Source organism: Protopterus annectens, chromosome 7.part0 (genome assembly GCF_019279795.1).
Source record: "Protopterus annectens isolate FY-2018-M chromosome 7.part0, PAN1.0, whole genome shotgun sequence".
In the NCBI taxonomy this organism is placed as follows: Eukaryota; Metazoa; Chordata; order Ceratodontiformes; family Protopteridae; genus Protopterus; species Protopterus annectens.
In genome coordinates this window covers 1,139,234,546-1,139,251,250 of record NC_056739.1, presented here as the reverse complement: position 1 = coordinate 1,139,251,250, position 16,705 = coordinate 1,139,234,546, and the positions used below count along the sequence as shown (strand labels likewise).

The following is a 16,705-nucleotide window of genomic DNA, read 5'->3' as shown; positions in this document are numbered from 1 at the left end:
TTTATGGTAGGTACAAAACTGTACTTTCCTACGGCTGCCCAGACAGGCCTTTCCTCTGTTTCCCAGTCCACTGAACCTGGGCCTTCCTCGGTGCCTACGCCTGCATTGAAAAAGAAATCCAAGACCAAATGTCATCCTACCCGAAGGTGGGGATTCCTTCTCCTGTGTCTCCCAGATGCCGCCTTCTCTTGGATATGCTTCTCCAGAGGACGAATCCATACAGGCTGATTCCCCAGCAGAGGACCACACCTTTGGGGAGACAATTTTCAAAATGCGGGAATTTTTTTAGTGGGATTCCTCTGAATTGTCTGCGGGACAAAAAAGGTATTATGAGCGCCTGCAGATGGAAACACTTGCTCCTTCTGCAATCCCCCCCCCAGTATTACTAGCTTTCTTGGATGCTTTCAATGCTGTCTGTTAACCCTGATTCTCAACCACCTGCTCCCAGGGGGGCCTGACAGGTTCTGCAAAGTCCCTGAAGGGGCAAAATATCTGATCAAATGCCCTGTAGCTGATGCTGCCACTGTCTCAGTCTGTGTAGACAAGCCATCCAAATTATTGCCATGTACCTCAGTTCTCCCCACTGATGTGGATAGTAAGGCCGTGGAGTGCCTTGATAAGAAAGTCTACACTTCCTCTTCCCTGGCTTTCAGGGAAGTAAATTACCTGACGCACGTGTCCAAGTATTCCTTGGCACTTTTGACCCAGGTCATCAAAATCTTAGCTGACCTTCCAGACTCACCTTCCAAGGCTCAAATTTCTAGCCTCATTAATCTCTTATCACAAGTCGCTGAACACTCAATGTGAAGTTGTTCAATCTCACCGTTCATTCTTCACTGATGGGTTCAGAGCTGATCCTCGGCTCCAACACGGCCAACTAGCAAGCTCAAAGTTCTCCAGTAGCTCGAGACCTAACCCCTTATCCCACAATGCACTGCTGGAATTACCTCAGATCTAGTTTGCCGCGGCACGGATCTCTTGGTTTCCAGCGTAGCTCGAGACTATTATTGGGAGTTTTCAACTTTCAGCAAGTTTTATATTTCAATTTTTTATATATCTTTGATTACTATATAATACTAGATATTACTAGCTAGTAAATAGTTGTTTTCTGTGTTCAACCCCCTTTCCTCAGTATAATCTTTATTTGCCTTCGGCCCTTTGGCCTTAGGATCTCTTCTTATAGTTGTTAGTTAGTGTTCCCTGTTTGGGACTCTTATTATTGGATTACTTAATCCTGTTTATATTGGTATAGTTATTAGTTGCCCCTTTTGGGCTGTGTGTGCTTTGTGCGAGTTAGTTAGATTTCTGAAATAGCTCATAGTTAAACAGTGTGTTCCATTTTACTGGATATTGTGAAATGTCTGAAGAAAAAGATAAACAACCAAGGTCTGGAGTTAAAAAATGCCCAGACTGTGGACAGAAAATGTCCGTCATGGATATCCATGTGCAGTGTATTTACTGTTTGGGTGAGGTGCACCTGCAAGAGTCATGCAGTATCTGTCGTTCCTTTTCCACCAGTGTGCTTGCAGAAAAGAAGAGGAAGTTAATCGACAGGGGTATTAACAAACACCCTTTTTCTGAGGAAATGTCTGACCAGGATAGGGCCAGCAAATCGTCCAAGTCTTCCTCTGAGTCCAGGTTTAAAAAAGGAAAAAGTAACCAAAAAAAGGATTCAAGTGCAAACAATATGACTCCAGTTGCAAACCACGCACTTGAAGGAAATCAGGCTCAGCCTCTGGAAACACCAAAACTCTTTATTAATCCACAAGGAAACAAATAACTTTAACGCTAAAAGTTGTAGTGCGTTTTCGATTCGTAGTCTTCTTCAGAAAATCAAAGTCAAATGGGCTAACAACAAGAACCACTCCTTTTATACACAGAATGGTACAATAATTAATTTCAATTAATTCATTAAGCCATTAACCCTTAGACTCTTGGTACTTATTCTCCCATGAAAAATTGTAATGTTAACAACTTTAATCACTCAATAACACACTTATTAAAAAGATTTTTACTAAACTTTCTAAAATATGCTCAAAATCCTATTTTACTTAATAATATATTTTAAAAATACACATATAATGTATATAATTATCCAAACTTTTAACTTCATTTGAACATATTTAAATACATTAAAATATGCTTTGGCGCCATCTGGTGATGCAAGTGACACAAAACTACATTACAGCAAAACACAAAAGCATTCAAATATGTTTTCCCATATATATTTATATCTAAATTGAATGCGAATACATAACATATTCTAACATTTCAGATCATCTAAACTGATAAATAAAATATACAAAATGCAATACAAAATGCATGCATTCAAGATGCTATAGTATAATTCATTACATAATCCATTAATTTTAAAAATGTGTATATCACAAAACAATAAAATATGCTAATGTTCTTATGAATGAATATGCTAAAATCACACACATAACTATACCAGAATATGTGAAAATGTATATAAAAAATATAAAAGGACTATATGTAAAAATATATGTATATATGAAAAATGCACATATATATATATATAGAAAATGCACATATATAAAAAATGCACATATATAGAAAGGATGCACATATTTAGAGAAAATATAAATATTATATTGATGATAATCAGATGGGAGTGACTAACCTTAGAATCAAATGAAATTATTCTATGTATACTAAATCAATATAGTCTAAGCTATTATAAAGTTACAGCTTTGCTGCTCTCATTTTCAACACAGGGGCGATGGAAATGATGTCATTGAGACCTGGGTACTTGTTGGCTTCAAGAATTATCTGCAAAATCAATTCTTTATATTCAATAGATGTCTCCCACAAGCCTCCCCTGACATCCTTATCCACCACTTCTAACACAAAGAAATGAAATGGTGCACTTGGGCAACTAGCTTTATGCCTATATAATGCATTTTTAACACAATTGGTCCTGATCTCATAGTTATGTTCATAAACTCTATTCTTGAGTTTTCTCTCAGACTTTCCAACATAGAAGGCCTCACAGGACCTGCATAAAGCGATATATACAATACCCATCGTTTCACAATTGGCAAAACTTTTACTCTCAATAAAAAAATCCCTGCTAGGGATATATATTGTATTTTTTGCCAAAATATATGAACATTGAGAGCACCTACCACATTTGTACGTGCCAATTTTCCCAGATTTTATCACTCCCATCTGTCTTTTATTCTCTAATATTGTCTTTACACATCTTCCTTTTCTGTATGTACATTTCAATGGCTGTTGGAATAGACATCTAAGATCCGATAATTTCCCAAATCTTGCCCATTCTTTTTCCAACAATTTTTTAATTTTCACAGCTTGGCCACTAAAGTCAATAATTAAATTGCCATCTAATTCAGTCCTTTTCTGTTGTTCCTTAGCAAACCATTCCTTCCCTAGGCCTAAGATAGGTTTGAATTTATATGTGCATTTTCTATATATATATGTGCATTTTTCATATATACATATATTTTTACATATAGTCCTTTTATATTTTTATATACATTTTCTGGTATAGTTATGCGTGTGATTTTAGCATATTCATTCATAAGAACGTTAGCATATTTTATTGTTTTGTGATATACACATTTTTAAATTAATTAATGGTTTATATAATGAATTATACTATAGCATCTTGAATGCATGCATTTTGTATTGCATTTTGTATATTTTATTTATCAGTTTAGATGTTCTGAAATGTTAGAATATGTTATGTATTCACATTCAATTTAGATATAAATATATATGGGAAAACATATTTGAATGCTTTTGTGTTTTGCTGTAATGTAGTTTTGTGTCACTTGCATCACCAGATGGCGCCAAAGCATATTTTAATGTATTTAAATATGTTCAAATGAAGTTAAAAGTTTGGATAATTATATACATTATATGTGTATTTTTAAAATATATTATTAAGTAAAATAGGATTTTGAGCATATTTTAGAAAGTTTAGTAAAAAAAATTTTTAATAAGTGTGTTATTGAGTGATTAAAGTTGTTAACATTAGAATTTTTCATGGGAGAATAAGTACCAAGAGTCTAAGGGTTAATGGCTTAATGAATTAATTGAAATTAATTATTGTACCATTCTGTGTATAAAAGGAGTGGTTCTTGTTGTTAGCCCATTTGACTTTGATTTTCTGAAGAAGACTACGAATCGAAAACGCACTACAACTTTTAGCGTTAAAGTTATTTGTCTCCTTGTGGATTAATAAAGAGTTTTGGTGTTTCCAGAGGCTGAGCCTGATTTCCTTCAAGTGTGTGGTTTGCAATTAAAAAAGGAAAAAGGTCAAAGTGGTGGTGACTTCGGCTCCACTGCCTTCGGAGCCGACAGTCTGTTCTTTTCGGAACCGGGACACTGCTCTGGAACCGGTTGCCGAAAAACCTCCATCGACTACTCCAATCGGTTCCATCTGTTCACTCTTCCAGGTTCTCTGTCAGCCTTTCTGATCTGGATATGGACCAGCTAGTTCAGAAACTCTTAAAGGCACCAGGCCTAGTTAAATTGCTGTCGGCTCAGACCCAACCATTGGAGCCGAAGACCAGTACTCTTGAATTGTCTGCTCCTCCTCTGAGCCATACCGGACCTTCGGAGCCGGAGGAGGCCGACCTGATGATTGTGGATCCCTTGGAGCAGACACCTGCTCCAGTGTCGTCGGCTCCATCTGCTTGGAAGTTCTCAGCGCAGACTGGGTACTCTAGGAGCCAACACTCTCCAGTCGGGTCCGGGGACGATAGCCACACTGACTTGTCAGTGCCAACTCTTCCTCTCGAGGCCTCTGCTCGGGTGAGCTCGGCTCCTACCTCGAGCTCTGAGCCCACGGCTTTGGTGTGGGAGGAGATAACGGCTCCATCAGATCCGTTGACTCCTTCTCATCTGAGCCGAGGTGCATTCGAAGCCATGAGGTGAGTGTTGTCTCCTAAGACTTCCTCATCTCAAGGTATGGCCTCTTCTTCCCCTAAAGTGCCTGTGTCAGTTTCTGTCTCCTCCGGCCATCCCAAGCGTAGAGACCCTGAGCCTCAGGTAGCCCCACAGGGTGCTCCCTGCTCTTCTGAGTCTTCTCCAGAAGTTCCCCCTGAAGAGGTTCTCAGGGATAGATTATGCAAGAGGAGGCATTTGGAACCCCCCCCCCCCCAGGAGCCTCTCACATCGGACAAAGACTTGGATGAATCAGAAAGGGTCCCCTAGATCCCCCTCTGAGGACATCTCCTTTGCAGAGATTCTTGAAATTCTTAGACAGTGGGGTGATTGGCAGTCCAAGAGCCCTACTGAGGATGAGTCAGTTCTCCTGAAGGCGTTCAGGTCTCAACCTTCCACCTCTTTGGTATCGCCGCCCTACGATGAGCTTATGGATCTGGTCTCTTGTAGGGCATGGGAGTCACCAGAATTTATGGAACCTGTTCCCAGGAGGCCTAATAAGTTTATTTCTGCACCCGTGGAGAAGTCCTTTTTGACCAAGGGAGTCCCTGTTGATGCCACTGTGGTGGCAGCGGCCGCCAAAAAGGAAATGTCTGAGACTTCCTCGTCTATCCATCCTCCTAACAGAGAATCTAGGGTCATTGATAGATATGGGAAACACATGTTCAGTTCAGCGACTTTCTCACTCAGATCATTGAACTACTTGACACATTTTACCAGACTACAGAGAGATCTCCTTAAGGAGTTGGGAGATGCTCTTCAGGGTGCTGTAGTGACGAGTTTATCCGACAAGATTGCCACTCAGTTTTCTACCCTCAATTTGATAGTCAACTCGTCCATGCGTCTCGTATCTTAGGCAGCTGGTGGTTTGAGTAGAGCTGCAGGTACAGGAATCGCTCTTCGTAGGCATGCCTGGATGCGAGACTTTTCCTTCACGTAACCCTTCAAGTCTTTGACTGCTCATCTTTGTTTGGGCCAAAGGTGAAGGAGACTGACCAGGTGTGAGCAAGAAGGAAAGACTCTGCCGTCGGAGTCCATTTTTCCATCCCCACTCTACTCTTTCCTAAAGGTCAGAGGGGAGGAAAGATATGGTTCCGGAAAGCCCAAGGAGCCTTTCAAGACACACGTGGAGAGCCCTCTCCAGAGACAGAGGAGGGGGTTTCAATTGAAGACGCCACCCTTACAGCAGAGGGGGTCCACAACACCAGGGTGACAGAGATCACTTCTCTGGTCAGTCCTACCAGCGCTTCTGAAGGGAGGCCCAGCTGTCCTACTCTGGAAGCAGTCGGGGGTTGCTTGTCATATTGTACCCAAAAGCCTGGCTAAATATAACAAACGACAGTTGGGTACAAAGTATCATTTCCAGAGGGTATTTCATACTGTTCTCCACCTAGCCCCTTCCCGTCAAAAAAACCACGGACGTTTCACCCAGTCATATGGGACAAGCAGCAATAGATGTACGCCGATTGCTAGGAGGAGAGTCATTCAGCCAGGACGGCAGACCAAACAGTATTTGGAACTTACTCAAGATTCTTTTTGGTTCCAAAGAAAACAGGGAACTGGAGACCCATTTTGGATCTCAGCAGACTCAACCAACTTGTGAGAAAAGAGAAGTTCCGAATGGTCACGCTACTGTCCATACTCCCGTTTGTAGGGAAGGACAATTGGATGTGCCCGATCGATGTCAAGGATGCGTACTTCCACATAAATATGTCCAGGCCATCCAGAGATCACCTGCGTTTCTGGCTGGGAGCCAATCATTATCAATTCCGAGCTCTGCCCTTTGGTCTCACTACAGCCCCCAGAGTGTTCACGAAGTGCATGGCAGTAGTCACGGCTCACCTGAGGCGTTTAGTATTCCAGGTGTTTATGTATTTGGATGATTGGCTCCTTACCTCCACCACCAGGCATCAACTTCTTCAAGTGAGAGAGGCTACTCTGACACTCTGTGATCGGCTAGGCATTACATTCAACTTCGAAAAATCTGCCTTGTTGCCATTGCAGCATATCGTTTTTATAGGGACAGAATTAGATAAGTCAGCCACCACTCTTCGCCTTCCACCAGAAAGAATTTATTATTCTTTGCCAACACATCATGTCCCTGATATCAAAGAACAGAGCACCAGCTGCAGAGGTATTGAAAGTTCTAGGATTGATGGTGGCAGCTATTTTAGCAATGCCGTTAGCAAGAATGCATATGAGACTCCTTTAATGGCTTCTATTCACGCAATGCTCTTACCACGAACTTCCAATGAGTCACATGATCCTGATAACGAATTCCTTGCAAGAAGGATCTTCGGTGGTGATTGACTTCTCTTCATGTCACAATAGGACGCCCCTTCATGCTCCCCTCTTCAGTTGCCACTGTGACAATGGGCGCTTCCCTGATAGGTGGGGGGGGGGGGCTTTTTCAGGGAAAGACTGCCCAAGGTATATGGACAGATCAAGAATCACATCTGCATATCAATGTCCTGGAGATGAGAGCAGTACTTCTAGCTCTGCAATTCTTTCAGGACTCTCTTCCTCTAGGGACAATTGCAATACAGACAGACAGACATGTCATGGTCTGGTACCTGAACAAGTAAGGCTGGACCAAGTCTTATCCCCTTTGCCAAGAAGCCCTCAGAGTATGGCAGTGGGCAATGTCATCCCAGTGCTTTCTGTTAGCAACACACATCCCGGGCAAATCCAGCGTCATAGCGGACAGACTGAGTAGAGCAATATTGTTGCCCCACTAATGGTCCCTCAAACAAGAGATTGCGGACAGGATCTTCCGCAAATGAGGCCAGCCTTCCTGCGACCTGTTCGCCAGTCGTATCAGCAACAAATGCAGAAGCTATTTTGCCCTGATTCCCACATCCAGGTCACTCCCCGGGGGATGCTCTTGTTCACGATTTGCCCCCGGGTCTCCTCTACGCATTACCACCAATTCCTCTGATACCCAAATTCTTACAGAAAGCAAAGTTGCTGGGACGGACGATCATCCTTATAGCCCCTCATTGGCCTTGGCAGATTTGGTTTCCGTTTCTTTACCATCACATTCCGGAAGAACCATGGATCCTGGACCCAGTTCCGGACTTGTTGACACATCCGTCAGGGGATCTTCATCCATCCTTGCAGACACTGAAGCTAACCGATTGGCTCCTCCAATTCCCTGCATAGCCAAACTTTATAATCTTTCCATGGCATTAGTCTGATTTTGTTGGCTTCCCATAAACCTTCGACTAGAAAATTGTATCGTAGTAAGTGCAAGAGATTTTCTATTTGAACTTCTTCCCACAACATTGATTGACCCTTACCAAGTGCCATTGTCTTCTATCTTGCAATTCCTGACAGAAATCTTCAACAAAGGAGCAGCGGCTGCTACAGTGCGAGTGCAGTTAGCTGCTATATCTAATTTCCATTTAGGAATCGATGGTTTGAATATTATGGCTCACCCATTGTCTAAGGCTTTTCTAAAAGGTTATTTTCACGAGGCCTCCAGTGAAGACACCTTACTCCCCCTGAAATTTGAATTTTATGTTATCTCGCATCATTCTTCCTCCTTTTGAGCCTGAATCATTTTGTGAACTAAAATTTCTCTTGTGGAAAACTATCTTAGTAGCCATCACTTCAGCCCGCAGTGTGTCAGAGCTCCAAGCCCTATCCATCAAGCCCCCTTTTATGGTCTTCATGCTGATAGAGTATCTCTCAAGACAATTCCATCCTTTTTGTCTAAAAGTATGTTCTGAGATTAACATTAATCAAGTCATTGAGTTGGTCATTTTCTTTCCTAATCACACCAACAAATTGGAATATATGTTGCACAAACCGGATGTTTATCATAGACAACTTAGATTTTATTTAGACAGAACAAAAGACCTTGGGAAACCAGATCAGCTCTTTGTGTCTTTTTCTGAGGCCAGGAAAGGTAAACCAGTTGCCAAAACAACCCTAAGTGGCTGTTGGATTGTATCACTTACACACATATTCTTGTCATAACATGCCCTTGTCTAGTAAGGTGAAGGCTCATTCACCAGAGCAGTTTCTACCTCTTCAGCCTTTCCAGCCAAATTACCTTTGGACAATATCTGCGCAGCAGCCACATGGTCTAAATCTCACACTTTTATAACTCATTACAAAGTGGATAAGGCCTCTATGAACAGGGCTTCATTTGGTTATACGGTTCTGAAGAGTGTACTTCTGTGAGCCACCCAAGATCAGGGTGCTAGGGACGCTACCCATCAGTGAAGAATTAACGGCAAGATTGAACAACTTCACATAAAGAAGTGTACTCACCATAACGTTCCATGTGAGTTTCCATCTCGCTTTCATTCTCACGTCCCTCCCTCCTTCCCCCTCCTGACTGGCAGTTGACCTGGAGGCTGTCTTCATCCTGGTTTTTCAATGTGTCTTCATTCCTAGGCAGAATAATTATTGTACTTCTATATGGTATGCAGCAAACAAGATCTGAGGTAATTCCAGCAGTGCGTTGTGGGATAAGGGGTTGGGTCTCGAGCTAATGGAGAACTTTGAGCTTGCTAGTTGGCCGTGTCGAAGCAGAGGATCGGCTCTGAACCCATCAGTGAAGAATGAAGGTGAGATGGAACAACTCACATGGAACGTTATGGTGAGTACATAACTTCTTTATTTGTTGCAGCAGTGATGCTGCAGAAGCCTGTGCAAGATCAGCTGCCTCAGCTTCAGTCCTAAGACGATATTCTTGGTTAAGGCTTCAGCCCTTACCTAATGACATTGAGGCAAAATTAATGGATGCACCCCTGGATAACTGCCCTTTTGGGGTTTAAAGTAGCTGAGCTGTTTAAGGCCCTTGAGCAGAAAGGGAAGGAGAGCTGCAAGACCTTAAACACCTGTTTGTCTCCCCTATCACAAATTTCATAGGAACTATCCATTAAAGACACAGTTCATTAGGAAACGCTCTGCTCCAGCTTCCCATTCTCCAGGCAGAAAAGTAGCAAGGAAACAGCAGACCCCTTCTAAGTCTGCTCAGGCTCCTGCCCAGCAAACTCCTTTTCAGGATAGGGCAGGTAGCCTGTGACTACCTGCCTTCATTGCCCCCCCAGACTTCATTCCCGTGTCCCTAAGGCTTGCCTCACTGTCTACCCCTTTGGCATTTCATTACCTCAGACAGGTGGGTCCTCTCCTTCATAGAAAGGGGCCATTTTATGTCCTGGGTCATTCCCCTTTCTCCCAGACGGATCTTCCAGCCACCCAAAGATCTACTCCACCTTTTCCAGCCAGTCATAGACAGCCTCCTTTCTCAGTGAACCATACAACCAGTTCTTGTGGTGGAAAAAGGAAAGGGGTTCTATTCAAGACTTTTTCTTGTGCCTAGGAAGGATGAAGACCTATCCTGGATCTCTATCACCTCAACCTGTTTTTGCAGGACCCCACCTTTCACATGCTTATTCTTCCATACCTTTTTTCCTTTACTGATAACTCTGGGATTTCTAGCCACCTTGGACATAAAGGACGCCTACCTCCGCATATCTTCTGCATTTTGCTGCGGACTCCTCACATTTCCAGTTCTAAGCCTTTCCCTTTGGAGACTCTACTGTTGCATGGGTCTTCACCAAATGCCTGGCTCCTGTGTAGGCCAATAAACTTTCCCAAGTCCAACCTGAGCCCTTCCCAGGACCAGGTTTTTCCTGGGGTGCAGAATAAGGACAGATGTTATGAAGGGAATTCCTCCCACCCCAGAAAGTGGAAACCCTGAACCAGTACCTGGCCACCGTCCTCAAAGCCACTGCTTTGACAGCCAGACAATACCTCAGGCTGTGGGGGTTACATGACCTCCACTATTCCCGTGCTATCTCTGGCAAGACTCCACATGAGAAATTGCAATGGTATCTCATGTCCATTTGGACTCAACACACCCATTGGGCTTCATCATCCTTTTCCTCCCTTGTCTGAGGAAGGAGATTCTTTGGTGGTTAAATGAGGTTATGCTCAACCCAGGACTTCCACTGAAACTCCTTCCCCCGTCCAGGAGATGTACACAGATGCCTCAGATTTGGGCTGGGGGGGGGGGGGCTAATCTGAGCAGCCTGAAAGTGCACATACCTGGTCCCACACCTTCAGGCAGGAACACATCAACAGCAGGCAACTGAGAGCGGTCATATGTGCCCTGACGGTCTTTCTTTATGCCCTAAAACAAGGGTCCCTGAAGTTGTTCACAGGCAATACTACAGTTCTTTGGTATGTGAACAAACAGGGAGGAACCAAGTCCTATTTGCTTTGCAGACTTGCTCTCCAGGCCTGGGACCTGGCACCTCACCACAGAATCTCCCTGCAGGCAGTTTATATCCCTTCAGCTCAGAATATTCAGGCAGACACCTTGAGCAGGTCCATGTCACAATCCCACAAATGGATGCTTCACAGGTATGTGTTTCTGGACATTGTCCACAGGTGGGGTACATATCAAATAGATCTGTTTGTCTCCCCCCTGAACAGACAACTACAACTGTTTTCACCAGGCTACCCAGTCCCTTAGCAAGGGCAAATGGATGCCTTCTTCATCTCATGGAAGGGGATGTTTCTGTATGCATCCCCCCTTCCCATTACTTCAAAAATTCCTGCTGAAGATCCCGCAGGACAAACCAGAAATCTTGCTGTTGACTCCCTTTTGGCCAGGACAGCATTGGTTCCCCCCTCCTCCTACATTTAGCCAGGGGCAGTCACCACAAGTTACCTCACAGAGTGGACCTTCTCACACAAGAAAAGGGATCCCTGATCCATACCCACCTGGAATCTCTGAATCTAACCCTGTGGTTGATAAAATTCTGATCCCTTCTGGGTATCTTTACACTGATGATGTGGTAGCAGTCCTGCAGGAGGCCCGGAAACCTAATTCTAGGAGATCTTGTTTGTCTAAATGGAAGAGGTTCTCCATGTGGTGTCAACAAAGGCAGCTAAACCCTTTGCAAAGTGAGGTCCGCTTAGTGCTGTCCTATCTGTGTGAAGTCGTGCAAGCAGGGTTGCCATATTCCTCTGTCAAAGCACGCCATGCTGCTGTTTCAGCCTGTCTGCCTCTTGATCCTCCTCTAGCCTCCTTCTTCCTTCAAAGTTATTCCTTAAGGGAGAACTACACCTCAGACCCCACAGGAGGCAGGTCCCTCCTCCAATGGGATCTGAATTACGTTCTAGAGAAACTTGCTGTTGCCCCCTTTGAACCAACTTCCAAGGCATCTCTGAAACCTTGTACCTGAAACACTGTAGTCCTTGTGGCCCTGGCATCAGCCATAAGTGTCAGAACTTCAGGCCCTTATGGCAACACTTCCCTTCCTCATCTTCCACAAGGATAGAGTGGCTCTGAGGACCAACCCCGCCTTTATGCCTAAGGTGGTCAATGAGCTGTCCTTAAATCAGGTATTCACCTGCCCACCTTTTCCCTCATACCCAAAATGACCATGCGAGAATTTTACATTCCCTTGATGTTCACAGACGACTTAGATTTTACCTTGTCAAGACTAAGGCCATTAGAAAATCTGACCAACTATCTGTCGCATTCTACCCCAGAACCTTGGAAAAAGTGGTGACAAAGCAGACCATTTCTGTTTGGATTTCCAAACCTATGACCTTTTGCTATACATTCCTTGGGAAACAGCTCAAATCCAAACTTAAAGCCCACTCCACTAGAGTCATGGCTTCATTTGGGACCTTTTTTAAAGGATTGGACACGGCTTCCATCTTAGAGGCAGCTACTTGGTCATCTCTCCATACTTTCACTAAATGCTACAGATTGGATCATGTCTCCATATTCAGAGCTGGGTTTGCTAGAGCAGTCCTGCAAGGCTTTGTGGAGAGTAGCTCCGTACCACCACCCTCTTTTTCCCTGTGAGCTTTGGCATTCACCAAAGAGTTTGGAATACTGCAACATGAGAATAGAAGGACATAGAATAGTTGTATAAAATCTTACCATAACCATAGATGTCCTTCTCTTCCATGTTGCAGTATTCATTCCCTCCCACCTTACCCCCTTCTTTCCATCTGAACTGTCTCTTCTTGGATGGCACAGAGCCTGTACAGCTGTCCTGGGACTGGGGTTTGATTGAGGCATTCAGTTCTGAGGAAAGGTACGTTGGACATTTCTCTTTGGATTTAGTGTTTGGGACTTAAGCCCTTGCATTTGTTATTGCTACCCCTGTGGTACATCTCATTCTTGCCTATAATTAGTTATTTCTTCTTACCATTGTTGATATTTTCCTTAGCTTGCTGTCCTTACTACAGTGTAAAAAAAAAAAACTACTAGTTTTAAAAAGTGTTTCACTGACCCAACATTCTAAACTCTAACACCCATTCTCAGTGCATGTATTGCTGGGTCAAGGACATCTTAACATTAATTGTTACATTTGTTCCAACTTCTATGATTGAAAGGAAGAATAAATTAATCCCCAAAAGTCTCCTTTCATCTTCTGCTTCATCTGTCTCTGGATCCCCATCTTCGTCAAGAAATCTTCAGGAGAAGCAGCAGAAAAACCTAAAGATTTGAGGAAGCACTTCTCTGACTCCTCTCCTCCCTCACCTTCTTCAGACTCTGCTCCATCTCAGAAAAATCTCTAAAATATGAGATCCGTCCACCTTCAATGACTCAACTCCAATGAAAATAAAACCTTCAGATCTGTCTTCTTGTTCACATCCAGTTAGATCCAGGTCTAAGTCACCTAGGTTTTCACCAGAACAGGTGTCTTTGAGGCTTCATTCTCCCTTCCTTCAAGATGCACCTTGAAGAGCTTCCCGTCCATCAAATTCATCTTCCTTCACATCATCCAAGAGTCTGTCAGAAGTGGATGTGGATAAGATGATGAGAGAATTTCTCAGAACCCAGATTCTGTTGGATGTAATTCCGGTTCCAGCTGTCATTGGACCCATGAGTCCACCACACGAGCTCAAGTTTTAACTGCTGCTCTGATCCATCCACTGGCTTTGTAGATTTCGAATAGAGGCTTCTGAATGTCCCTGTCAAATCAGAAGACTTGCCTTTCTTAGATTCTGACACTTTTTCTGAACCAGGCAAGTCTGACCTAGTCAGATTCAGAAAGATCTTGGAGCCATAGTGTCAGCGGCTGTATCTGTGGGTCTGGGATAGACTCAGGTTCTCTTGAAGTTGTCTCGCTCCCTTTTGGAGCTTTGGCACTAGACAAACCCGGCTGTGACCTCCGCTTTGAGGTTGGAGCTGGGGGGGGGGGGGTCAGGTTTTGGGCCACACAGGCTTCTTTGGATCTAGTGGGGTGAGATTAAAGGTCCCCATGGCTTCAGCTTTTGAGGTAGTGGAGAAAGCTTTCTCTCCTCTGATGGAAAAGATATGCCCCCCCCCCCAGGTTCGTCTTACACTCTACTACTGTATTGGCCGAGTCCTTTCATCCTATCCCATCAGGGCAGCCGACCTGGTCAAGCCTAGAGACTGTCTTCATTCAGGGCACTGCTGGCACTTCTGAGTCCTGTCTGGGATGTCCCACTGAAGAATTCCCTAAGAAGCTGACATGCAAGAGGAAACACTAATGAAGAGGAAGGGTCTCACAGATAAACCTCTGAGTACCCCTTGAGGAGGTTTCATTCAGACAGATGCTTAAACTTTTGAAACAGAAAGGAAGATGATTTTCTGAACCACCTTCCCAAGAGGAGTCTGTGTTCCATGAGATTTTAGGAGCTGGCTCAGCTATGACTTTGATAGTTGTCTCACCTCATTGTCAGCTTTGTTGCACCAGAAAATAGGGCGCATTGGAACAAAGGTCCACAAGTGGATGCTATGGTGGTTGCAGCAGCCACTAACAAAGGAGTTAGTGGAACAGAGCTGTACTGTCCATCCCCTTATTAGGAATCTAAGGCTTTGCAGAGATTCAGGACATGTGTCGATGCATCAGCGACCTTTGCCCTTGGGTCTCTTGAGTTATTTGGCACATGTTATTTCAGACGGAATTGATTAAACAGTTTTCCAATACCATATCCGGGTCCATGTCTGCAGAGGATAAGAAAATAATTTCTTCACAACTGGCCATCCTACCATCTTTATCCAGTGCATCCATTATCTTGATCTCTTATGCCAAGTCTTTGTCCATCAATGCCCCCTATGATGGCTCCATCTTATTTTGGCCCTACGGTGAAAGAGACACTCTCTACAGGAGTGAGCAGGATGGGAAGACCCTTTCTGCCATGGGAATCTGCTTTTCTACCTCTCAGAGGACCTTTTACCAGAACCAGACAGGTGGCATAAAATTGTGGTTCAGAAAGTCACAATGTTCTTCCCAAAACTCCTATGGAAAAAGATTCCCTTGCAGCACAGGGTGAAATTCTAATGGGAGGTGCTGCCCTCACAGCAGGTGGCCTGCAACACCAAGGCTTCAGAGCTCCTTTCTCAGGGAAGCCCTACCAGCATCCCTGAAGGGTTACTCAACTGCTGCACTCTGGAGGTAGTCGGGGATGCTTATCCCTGCACCCGAAAGCCTGGATAGTCCTTAGCAAAGATTCTTGGGTGCAGAATATGATATCCATGTTATAACATACCATTTTCCTTTTCCCCCAAAACCACAACAAAAGAAATGCCGATGTTCCATCCAGTCAGAGGAAAGTAGCAGCTACAGACACCAAAATCGTCTGGAGAAGAGTCATGAAGCCAGTCCCGCCAAACCAACAAAGATCCGGAAATTACTTTAGATTAGTTTTATTGCCAAAAAAGACCAGGGACCTAAGACCAATTTTGGTTCTTAGAAATCTAAATTAGTGAAAAGCTTGAAGTTCCAGATGGTCATGGTTCATTCCATCTTGCCGCTTTTATGAAGGACAATTGGAAGTGCTGTATAGACCTTCAGGATGCCTGCTATCATATCAAAGTACACAGGCACTCCAGGAGATGTCTTTGCTTCCAGCAGGGAGCCAGTCACTACCATTCAGACCATTACCCTTTGTTCGCACCACACCTTCCAGGATGTTCACCAGGTGTATGGCAGTGATTGCAGCTTACCTGAGGCTGCAGAGATTCTGGGTGAATCCATATCTAGACAACTGGCTTCTGTCTGCTTCCACCAAGACTCTACTACTTCAAGCAGGGATTACTTGTTCCATCTTTGTATCCAGCTGGACATTGCTATAAATCTCTCCAAATCACAACTTTATCCTACACAAACTTTGGAGCTCATCAGACCCTGTCTCGATACCAAGAACACAAGTGTCAAACTTACAACAAACAAAACTGGATATTTTTAAGGAAATGGGCATTACACATCCTTACTCTTCATTCACCTCCAGCCAAATTACTCCTACGACTACTGGGTTGGATGGCAGCCTCCATAGCACTGGTTACCTTGACACCCTTTCACAAGCAGTACAGTAGTCAATAAGACATCAGCCACTGACTACACCCATTCACATCACAAGTGTTTACAGATGTCATATAGCATGGTAGATTCATGCAGAGGAAGTTTCTCAGGGCTGTCATTTCACTATTCCCTCTTCCTAGGCCACAGTGAGTACGGATGCCTCCCACCAGGGGTGGGGAGGCATTATTTGGAAAGGACAGTCCAAGGCACATGGTCACAGACAGAGGACATTCTTCACATCCATGTCCTAGAAATGAGAGCAGTCCTATTGGTGTTGCAGGTGTTTCAAGGTGTTCTTCCTTTAGGGGTGATTGCAGTTCAGATGGACAACATGTCTGTGGTGTGGTACATCAACAAACTGAGGGAACCAGGTCTTACCCACTTTGCCGGGAGATGAGAGTTTGGCAATGGGCAGTCTCTTTCGGATGCTTTCTCTTGGCAATGCATTCTACTGA

The 16,705-nt window shown here is 43.9% G+C and overlaps 1 protein-coding gene across 1 annotated transcript in view; it reads left to right on the top strand.

Annotated features, from left to right (window-relative positions):
• The window catches only part of BLM (BLM RecQ like helicase), a 1,689,823-nt gene that overhangs the window by 1,557,245 nt on the left and 115,873 nt on the right, over positions 1-16,705 (top strand). The gene's annotated exons all lie outside the window — the stretch shown is intronic.